Here is an 8,592-nt window from a genome sequence, read left to right on the forward strand (position 1 = left end):
AGGAAACACTAAATTTAGGTTGTAAAAAACCAAAATACTTACTTACTTACCTTCCAGTCTCAAAACGTTTTTCTCTTTGCTGCTTTAAAAATTTGAGCTTGTGTTTACTACTCGCCGAAGTTCCTTGTATTCTAATGTGACAAAAAATGTCGCGCAAGCAAGAAAAGGCTTGGGCACAAATTCAGTAGGCTTGGCTACTGAGTTGAGCCTGGTTTCTAAGCTCCTTCAGAAGGTGATCCCAAAAAAAATTTCTGCCGCGCGTCATGTATGAATCTCGTAATGGGCCTCGCCCACCTTAGAGTCTCTGAGGCTCAGTGGTACATCGGAGCGCGGAAACCGAAGGTCTGAGGTGCGATTCCTCATGGGAACTCAAAACTTTTTAATTTGTCCCACGCTCCTGACAATACGAAAAACATCTTTCTCTATTTCTACCGAGCTCAAAACTTAAAATTTTTGCAAATTAGTTATCCCACGAATTAATTTTGCAATCTTTTATGTATTGCAGCACCTCTGGGTTCCATTCTGGAATTACCAGCAATGTCTTGCCAAGAAATAAAGGCAAGTGAGGGAAAAGATTCCACTAGCAACAAGTACTGGCTGAATCCAGCTGGTAATGGAAAGACAGAGTTGATGTTTTGCGATATGAACTTGGGGACTGGAGGTTAGCCTATTTCATTTTATCTCAACCTATACCTGTCAAAGATTTTTTTATTAGTTTTTTTCTGTTACTTTCTATTTCATCTATTCTTTCATTATTTACCATTTATCTCCCAGACATCGATGAATGTAAGAGTGATATCTTGCGCTGTGACGTGAATGCACACTGTTCAAACACCTATGGCTCGTATAAATGCACATGTAAGGAGGGATACAGTGGAACTGGACATGTATGTACAGGTATGATGAACTTACTTCGTTTTAACCTCTGCTTACGGTTAGGAACTGGCATTTTGTCAGTCGAATCTGAAACTTTTCTTGGTTACTTCCCCATTTTGTATTTCCTGAAAGCTTTTCTTCCAAAGATTGAGCTGAGTATCTATCGTGGTCAGAGATACCAAATTCGTCATTATTTCATTTCATTTTTCCTCGTCGCTTTCTCTGCTCTTCGGACAATTTCAACCTTGTCTCTCTTTTAACTTCCCTTCGTTTATTTATTGTCTGGGTTATATAGAAACGCAATGTGGCCATTCTCTAATTTCCTATGTTGTGACCTTTCATCTTAGCCGTTAAGCACGCCGATCAAAAATTTATTTGTGGTTGGTAAGAATATCTGTCGAGCATCGGCTGTGAGGCTCTTTCCAATACTACTCTCACAAAAACCTTTGCTCACCTAATTTGATAAGACACTTTTCTTGGGACTTGAGTCTTGTGATGTCCGAGGGAGTTGGATATCATTAATGCCCCATTCTTCCAGCCGATTCGTTCTTTACCTCAGCTTAGGATTAGGAATTCGCATTTTATCAGTCGGATCCGACTTTTCGTTGCTTCCCCATTTTGAATTTCCTGAAAGCTTTTCTTCCAAAGATTGAGTTAGTTATCCTTCCTGGTCAGAGTTACCACGTTATTCCATATTTCATTTCATTTGTCTTCGTTGCTTCCTCTGCTCTGTGGAGAATGTCAACTTGTTCTCTATTTTAAGTTCCCTTCGTCCCTTTACTGTCTATGTTATGGAGGAACGCAAAGTGGTCATTCCTTAGTTTCCTATGTTTTGACCTTTCATCTTGGCAGTTAAGCTGCACTACCTCTCACCAAAAATTTATATTTCCCTTTTCTTTTCAATGTATGTGGTTGGTAAGGTATCTGTTGAGCATTGGCTGCTAGGCTCCTTCCAATACTACTCTCACCCAAAGACCTTTACTCGCCTAAATGGACAAGACACTCTTCTTAAGACTTTCGACTTGTATTGTCCGAGGGAGTGGATATCATTAATGAACGGGGTCTGATGCTCAGACTTACCTGTGTTTTTAAATCTTCTCTCAGATATCGCTAAAAGCAGGAAAGGCAGCCACCTTTGTGGCGCAAATGCCAACTGCATCAACACCAGCAGCTCTTATACTTGTTTCGACTCGGTCCATAAAAACGCTGAAAAAAGACCTCGGCCAATATCCAGCCATCTTGACCTAATAAGCTTGGCCAATAAAGCATTTATCACGTGGCAAAAAGATTTTGCTTCATTAAGAATAAAAAAAAATACTTGTTAATTTGAAGAGACGGGATAGAGAGCCAACTGTTTTTGCAGCCCAATAAACCCACGAGAGTTTTCGTTACTTTGACTGCCTTCTACCGCTTTTTGCGACTCCGTTGCTGACACTGTCCATAACTTACGAACTCTCTTGTAAGTTCGCCCCAAGCAATTTTCTTTCTTGCGGGGGATTAAACCGTGCAATCCCGAGTGGGCGTGATGGCCTATTTTACCCGCTTAGGTAGTCAATCAGAAGACAGGATTCGCTTAAAAATGACCACGGGTTCTGGCAGCGATATGATAACAACTAATATTTATAGAGCCGTCCATATTTCTCGTCAGAATTAAATTAACTTGTAGTCTAAGTAATTACCAATAGTAATTTATCCTTTATCCAGCTTTTAAATTGCTTTCCCTTAGCTCACGTATTAACTTAATAAACCTTTTTCTTTAGATATTGACGAGTGCGCAAACTCCAGCATCATTTGTGGTGTGAATGCGACCTGTGTAAACACTAATGGTTCTTATGGTTGTAGTTGCAAGGAAGGATCAGCTGTAGATGGTGGTGTGTGTTCAGGTAAATTAAGTATCTTTAGGATGAAATGGGAATATGCTAAGAGATTGTATGCTTACTGAAAGATATTACATCTAGTAACTCTCCAAGTAGGATAATCGTCAAGTTGGAAGAACAATCAAAATAAAAACAGAAAGAACCTTTCTTAGCAACCAGAAGATTTCTCTCTGCCTTAACGGGCAACAATGATACTGTGTTGATGCCCAAACCAGAAGGTACGTGTGGAGAAGTTTTCAGTAAAAGAAATATTACGGAGGTCTCGGTTTAAAGCGATTTTAGATGTCAGGATGTCTAGATTCCATCTGAAATTTTTCCTCTTTGTACCCTGTTTCTTTAAAGAAGGTATTTTTAACCTTCGAAATTTGATAATTGAAAGGATAGCATGAGCTCAACTCTGTAAACTGCCTTGGTTAATAATTGCTTCAATATTGGATACAAGTAAAGTAAACAGTAGTTTCTGAATATAAAATCCTCAGTTCATGAAACTCGAATTACCTCTTTACATAACTTCAGAAAAACTGATAATAATATACAACAGCCAGTATTTTACAAAGCTTAGCAAGCTGAAATAAATAAATAAATCAAGAAGCATTAATATTATACAAAATCATAATTAAAAAATTACTAGTAAAAATTTTTGCCCCACGTGCTTCACTCCTTTTGCTGCACATGTGATCCAAAACCAAAAGGTCAACAATGATATGAACCCCTTTTTTCATACTGATTTGATATTTGCTGAAACAGATGATGGATGCCGCCACATTGTGTGGAATCAACCAGTACAAGACAAATTCATGCAGGGAAACGTAATCAGAAGTATGGAGGTGCCTCATGAGGGCAGCTGTAAAGTAATTTGTTATATGGAGCCTAATTGTGTGTCCATAAATGTTCGACCTGCTACTCAAGGAGGAAACTTCATTTGTGAGTTAAACAATGCTACGGGAAGAAATAAAAGCTCGTCTGCCCTACAAAGTAAAGAGGGTCATATCTACGTTGCCATTGAGGTACTTCGAACTGATTTCATATGGCCAAAAATATTCTTTTAGGCGATCCTTTTAGTAGTGACGTAACGAGAGCGTAGACAAGATGTTAAGAAAGTTTATATGGTCATTTCTTCGGAATAGTCAATCACTGATCTTTCAGGCGATTCAACTGTCTATCTATTAACGATCAGTTAGTTGCATATTAGAGGATCGATTGCTTGCAAGTAAAATGGTCTATATATAACGCACTTTAATAGTAGCTTTAAGATAAAGCAATGGACGAATATGTGAGCTACTCAAAACTATTTATAAGACGGAATTTATTTTGTTTCTAACAGAATCTCTGCAGCAGCAGTTCCTGTTACAACAATGGCACTTGTCAAGCTGGATACACCGATAAAGGATTTCGTTGTAAATGTCCTTCAGGGTTCACTGGCGCATACTGCAATAAAGGTAGATACAGAACTATGAAATGGAATTTACGACATCGAATGATAGTCATAGAGTATTCCGCGGGATAAACATTTCCTCTTTTTTCTTTCTCACCAGCTTGCAGTCTTGACTTTGAAGATGGAATTGGTGGATGGGAAATGACAGGCACAGCTTTCATTTACCAGCCAACATTTGGTGACAATCCAACAGCACGCTAAAGAGAAAGCGCACAGCAGCAAGGGGACTGGTGGATAGGGGGGGCTGAGAAAAGACCCAGCGAAAACGATCCAGCAGGATGGCAGTACTCAAATGATTCCGACGCACCCCTAGGAACTCTCATGTCTCCTTGTTTTCGTATCGTTGGCAGAAATATCTCGTTTCTCATCGGTGGAGGATGTACCATAAGTGATATTCGTGCGGAGCTTATTGTCGATAACCAGGTGAGATTATTCACTTTGATCATTATGTGTCCTTTGATTCTTATGAAGCAGCCTGGGTAGAGTTGTCAAAGTATCAGAGATTTGGTCTTTCAAAATTGCGAAACTATTTTGAGCTTCGTGATATCCATGAGATTCGTATGGTTTACAATGAGCTATTTACAAGGAAAAAAATATATTAAAAAACAAAATGATCTAGTGTCGAAAACGTTTGAGTTTTACTTTTCAAATATATTTTTGCCTTATTAATAGCTTATTTTGATTTTCTTTAAGAGAGGTTCTACGAGTGAAACAACCTCGCGTCTGGTACACTTTATTTGTCTTTGGCATACACAACACTGAAACGACAATGCAGAGCATCGCAATCAGCACGTTCAATGCCGTAATATCTTGATTTCAATAGTAGGAGGTTGCTCTTTCTTTGAATTGAAGTAAGATACAGTCATGATAGCTACGTCAGCACTGATTGAAACAAAGGTTTAAAACTGTTTGATATTTTTGTTGTTACATGCAGGTTGTCAGAACAGAAACAGGCAACTGTAACGAGACAATGTTCCGTAAGAGATGGAACGTAACAGAATTCACCGGTCAATACGCCCAAGTCAGACTGGTTGATAACAAATCTGCCAACTGGGCTCACATCAACTTTGATGACCTTAAAGGAGATATCATTTGTCCTCACTATTTTAACGAAAACAACTGAAGGGAGAGTTAGGGCACAAAGGATAAGCGTTTTTCAGGTTTTTACAGATAGTCACCTTCTGAGAGTAAGGTTTAACAGCTTTTGATATTGTGTGGTTCTCTTTTAGAGAACTTGCTTTGTGTTAGCATAGATAGGCACACGCTGTTTGTAGGAACAGTAGAAAAGTATTATGAAACAATTTTATACGCGTGGCAAAAAATGCTGTACGTATCCTTCACTTGTTATATTGGATTACCACGACAAAATGAAAGTCTTTTGCCTTAGATGCTAGCAATCATATCATATGAAAGTGCTTCTTGTTTTGTTGAAATTTCTGTTGAAGGCTCTTAAGAACACTTAACGTCTACTTTGAAAAATCCTTAACTTTAAAAACTCCTGGTAGATTTTGTTCAGGATTAAAGATTGTGGTCATTTTTGAGTAAGCTTCCAAAACAGGTTCCAAAATAGCGCAATAGCTTTCCCTAATTAAAAACCAGTATCGAGGTTGCAAAAATCATGTTATTAAAACAGCCAAGGTAGACTGATCAACACAAGTGAGATTTGGTTTTTCAAAACTGCGAGTCTTACATTGCATTTTCTAAGAGTAATCCATTGCAACAGCACGCACAGTGCCATATTAGCACTGATTGCGACGCACACAAAATTCCTTTCAATACAGTATGCCATCCACTTCAGCAGTGATCGTAACAAGGTTATAAATTATAAGAGTTTTTGTGTTTGTCATTACGAAAAGGTTGTCAGAAATAAGACAGGTAACTGTTCAGAGACTATGTACCATAAGAGCTGCAGCGTAGAAGAGTTCATTGGTCGATACGCCTAAGTCAGATTAGTTGATAAGAGATCTGTTAGTTAGGGTCACAGTGACTTTGATGACCTTAAATGAGATATCATTTGTCCTCACTAACAGAAGTAGAATTAAGGGCAAAAAGGATTAATGGTTGTTGAAACTATCTTACCCCTTCAAGTCAGGTTTTTGCGCGTAGTCACCTTAAAAGTAGGTTATAACAGCTTTGACGTTGTATAGTATTTGCTTTGTGCCAGCATTGAGACAATTTTATGTGCGAGACAGGAAATTTTAGAATCATGTCTTCCAATCGTTATAGTGGTGTACCGCGGCAATAAGAAGTCTCTTGCTTTAAATACCAGTAGTCACATCATGTGACAACCTACCTTTAACTTAATATGTATAAAAACTCTCATTAGATTTTATATAGGGCTCCAGAGGTCAAAATAGGTGGCAATATAGTGCAATAGTTTCCCTTCTCATGCGAAAGCCAGTATCAAAGCCGCACAGATCATGTTAATGTAGTATTTAATGGTAAGTATTTCACACTGAAAAAGAGGTTCTCCCTTTGTTCTTGGTCTTGGAACCTCGCAAGATCTTGAATCGAATCATTTTGATTTGTTACTTTAACCCTCCTTTCAGTTGTATTTAGTTCAACCAATGAAATGTAGAACCGCTGTAAGTTTACGGCGACTAGGGGTTACTTCCAGTTAGTAATATCTTACATAACGTGATTTTAAAATGGCTCAGACTGGCGGGAGTCAAACAAACCTGACACAATTGTTGCAGAGAAGCACAATTTTGGAATAAAGAGAAACAAGTGTGCTTTGTCCACCTGAGAGTTGGAAACGAGCTGTGATTGGCGGAATGAAGTTAATTCGATTAAAATGTCTCAAAAACTTCGAAAAAACTTTATCAAATTTCTTTGCTTGTCTCCTTGTCAGTGTCCATATTTGGGTCTTGCAATTTTTGATCTTCGGTAACTTATACCGTAGAAAATTGTGAGAGCTGATCACTCACCATTGCTTCATTACCTTTTTAGCTTTACAAAATTTCACGAGTGAAAAAATTATTACGTTATTTTAAAATAGAGTGGCGGGAGTCAAACAAACCTGACACAAGTGTTGCAATTTTTTTTTCTACAGAGTTGGAAACGAACTGTAATTTGCGGAATGAAGTTAATTCGATTAAAACTTCTCTCAAAATTTACATAATCGAAAGAACTGACCACTAACCCCCTAAAAATCGATCAGTACTTCATTATTTATTAGCTTTAATCGGTTTTAACCTTTAAAAAGCATAATTAAAAGTTTCATTTTAAATCTTATTCAGGAATATTTATTCGGAAAGTGCACGCACAGAGTGTGTTTTTAGTGAGGCAGGGTTAATAAGAATAGAGAAATTTGACTCCCAATAAAAATACATTTCAAAATATGAACACCTTTGACTTGTATTTTTCTGTTTCATAAGGCCATCCCTTTACAATGAAATATTGCCAAATCGTATTCAATTGATCGCTTTGCTTCGGAACTGAAAAACATAATAAAGAGATGAGTTAACCAAACGGTGTCATGTTGAGACATTTTCCGCGTCCGTTCTTTTATGCCGTCTTAAACGAAGAAAGACCCGCTAGTACATCATAAGATCAAGTCGTTCGGCCAAGTGAGTAATAATATACACGAAAAAATTACACACTTCTGATTTGCTGAAAACGAGTCCATTTTTTGATGTAAAACGAGAGTAACGTTGTGAAATGAGAGTGAATTATAAACAGCTGCAGTACACGCACTGTGGAAATTTCGTCTGCTTGATTTTCTGTGGTGGCTTTTCCAAGTGAATTATTACCAAGTAATAGCAACACTTCTCGTTCAATTTGGTGAAAATAAGTACTTGCAAATTTTACAAAACCTATAAATTGCACTCGCCTTACGGGCTTCTGCAATCATGTTGTCTTTGAAAAATTTACTCCTGCTTATTGACACTAAACTGAAATTGTGTTCTTAGCTATACTTAAACTGGAAACAAGGTCAAAGACGACCCCTGTAGTCCCTGTATATACGAAGTTGGCTGTCCGTTTAACTTCAACTTTTCTTTTGTCGAAACCTTTTTCGCCCCAGTTGTCTTTTGTCGATCAGTGTGACCATGTTGGGAACGGTGAATTTTTTTCTTTTGTTATTACTCAAGTCAGTCGGTGTATGATTTATACGACCAATATAGAAGAATTTACATAAAAGCCTTTAGGAAAAATCTTGGCGCCAACTAAACGTTGCCCGGGACACTTAAGGGGCAGGTATTGAAATCCCTCGTCACTGATGAAGATGCTAATAGGGGTTATCATTAAATGACATTTATTAAGGGATGCTTGGAAAAGCGGAACTCGAACTCATATTGTAGATGCAGAATACTTAAGACCGGCACATGGGTTTTCCGATTTGATAGGGGGCTATAATGAACTTTTACAACCTGTTAAAAAGTAATGGTGATCTGGTATTATCTT

At 37.8% G+C, this 8,592-nt stretch overlaps 1 pseudogene; it reads left to right on the plus strand.

Moving 5' to 3' along the window:
- The first annotated feature begins 561 nt into the window (after window positions 1-561).
- On the plus strand, window positions 562-6,846 carry LOC136283235 (signal peptide, CUB and EGF-like domain-containing protein 2; annotated as a pseudogene).
- Window positions 6,847-8,592: the final 1,746 nt, after the last annotated feature.

Source organism: Pocillopora verrucosa, chromosome 9 (genome assembly GCF_036669915.1).
Source record: "Pocillopora verrucosa isolate sample1 chromosome 9, ASM3666991v2, whole genome shotgun sequence".
Lineage (NCBI taxonomy): Eukaryota > Metazoa > Cnidaria > Anthozoa > Scleractinia > Pocilloporidae > Pocillopora > Pocillopora verrucosa.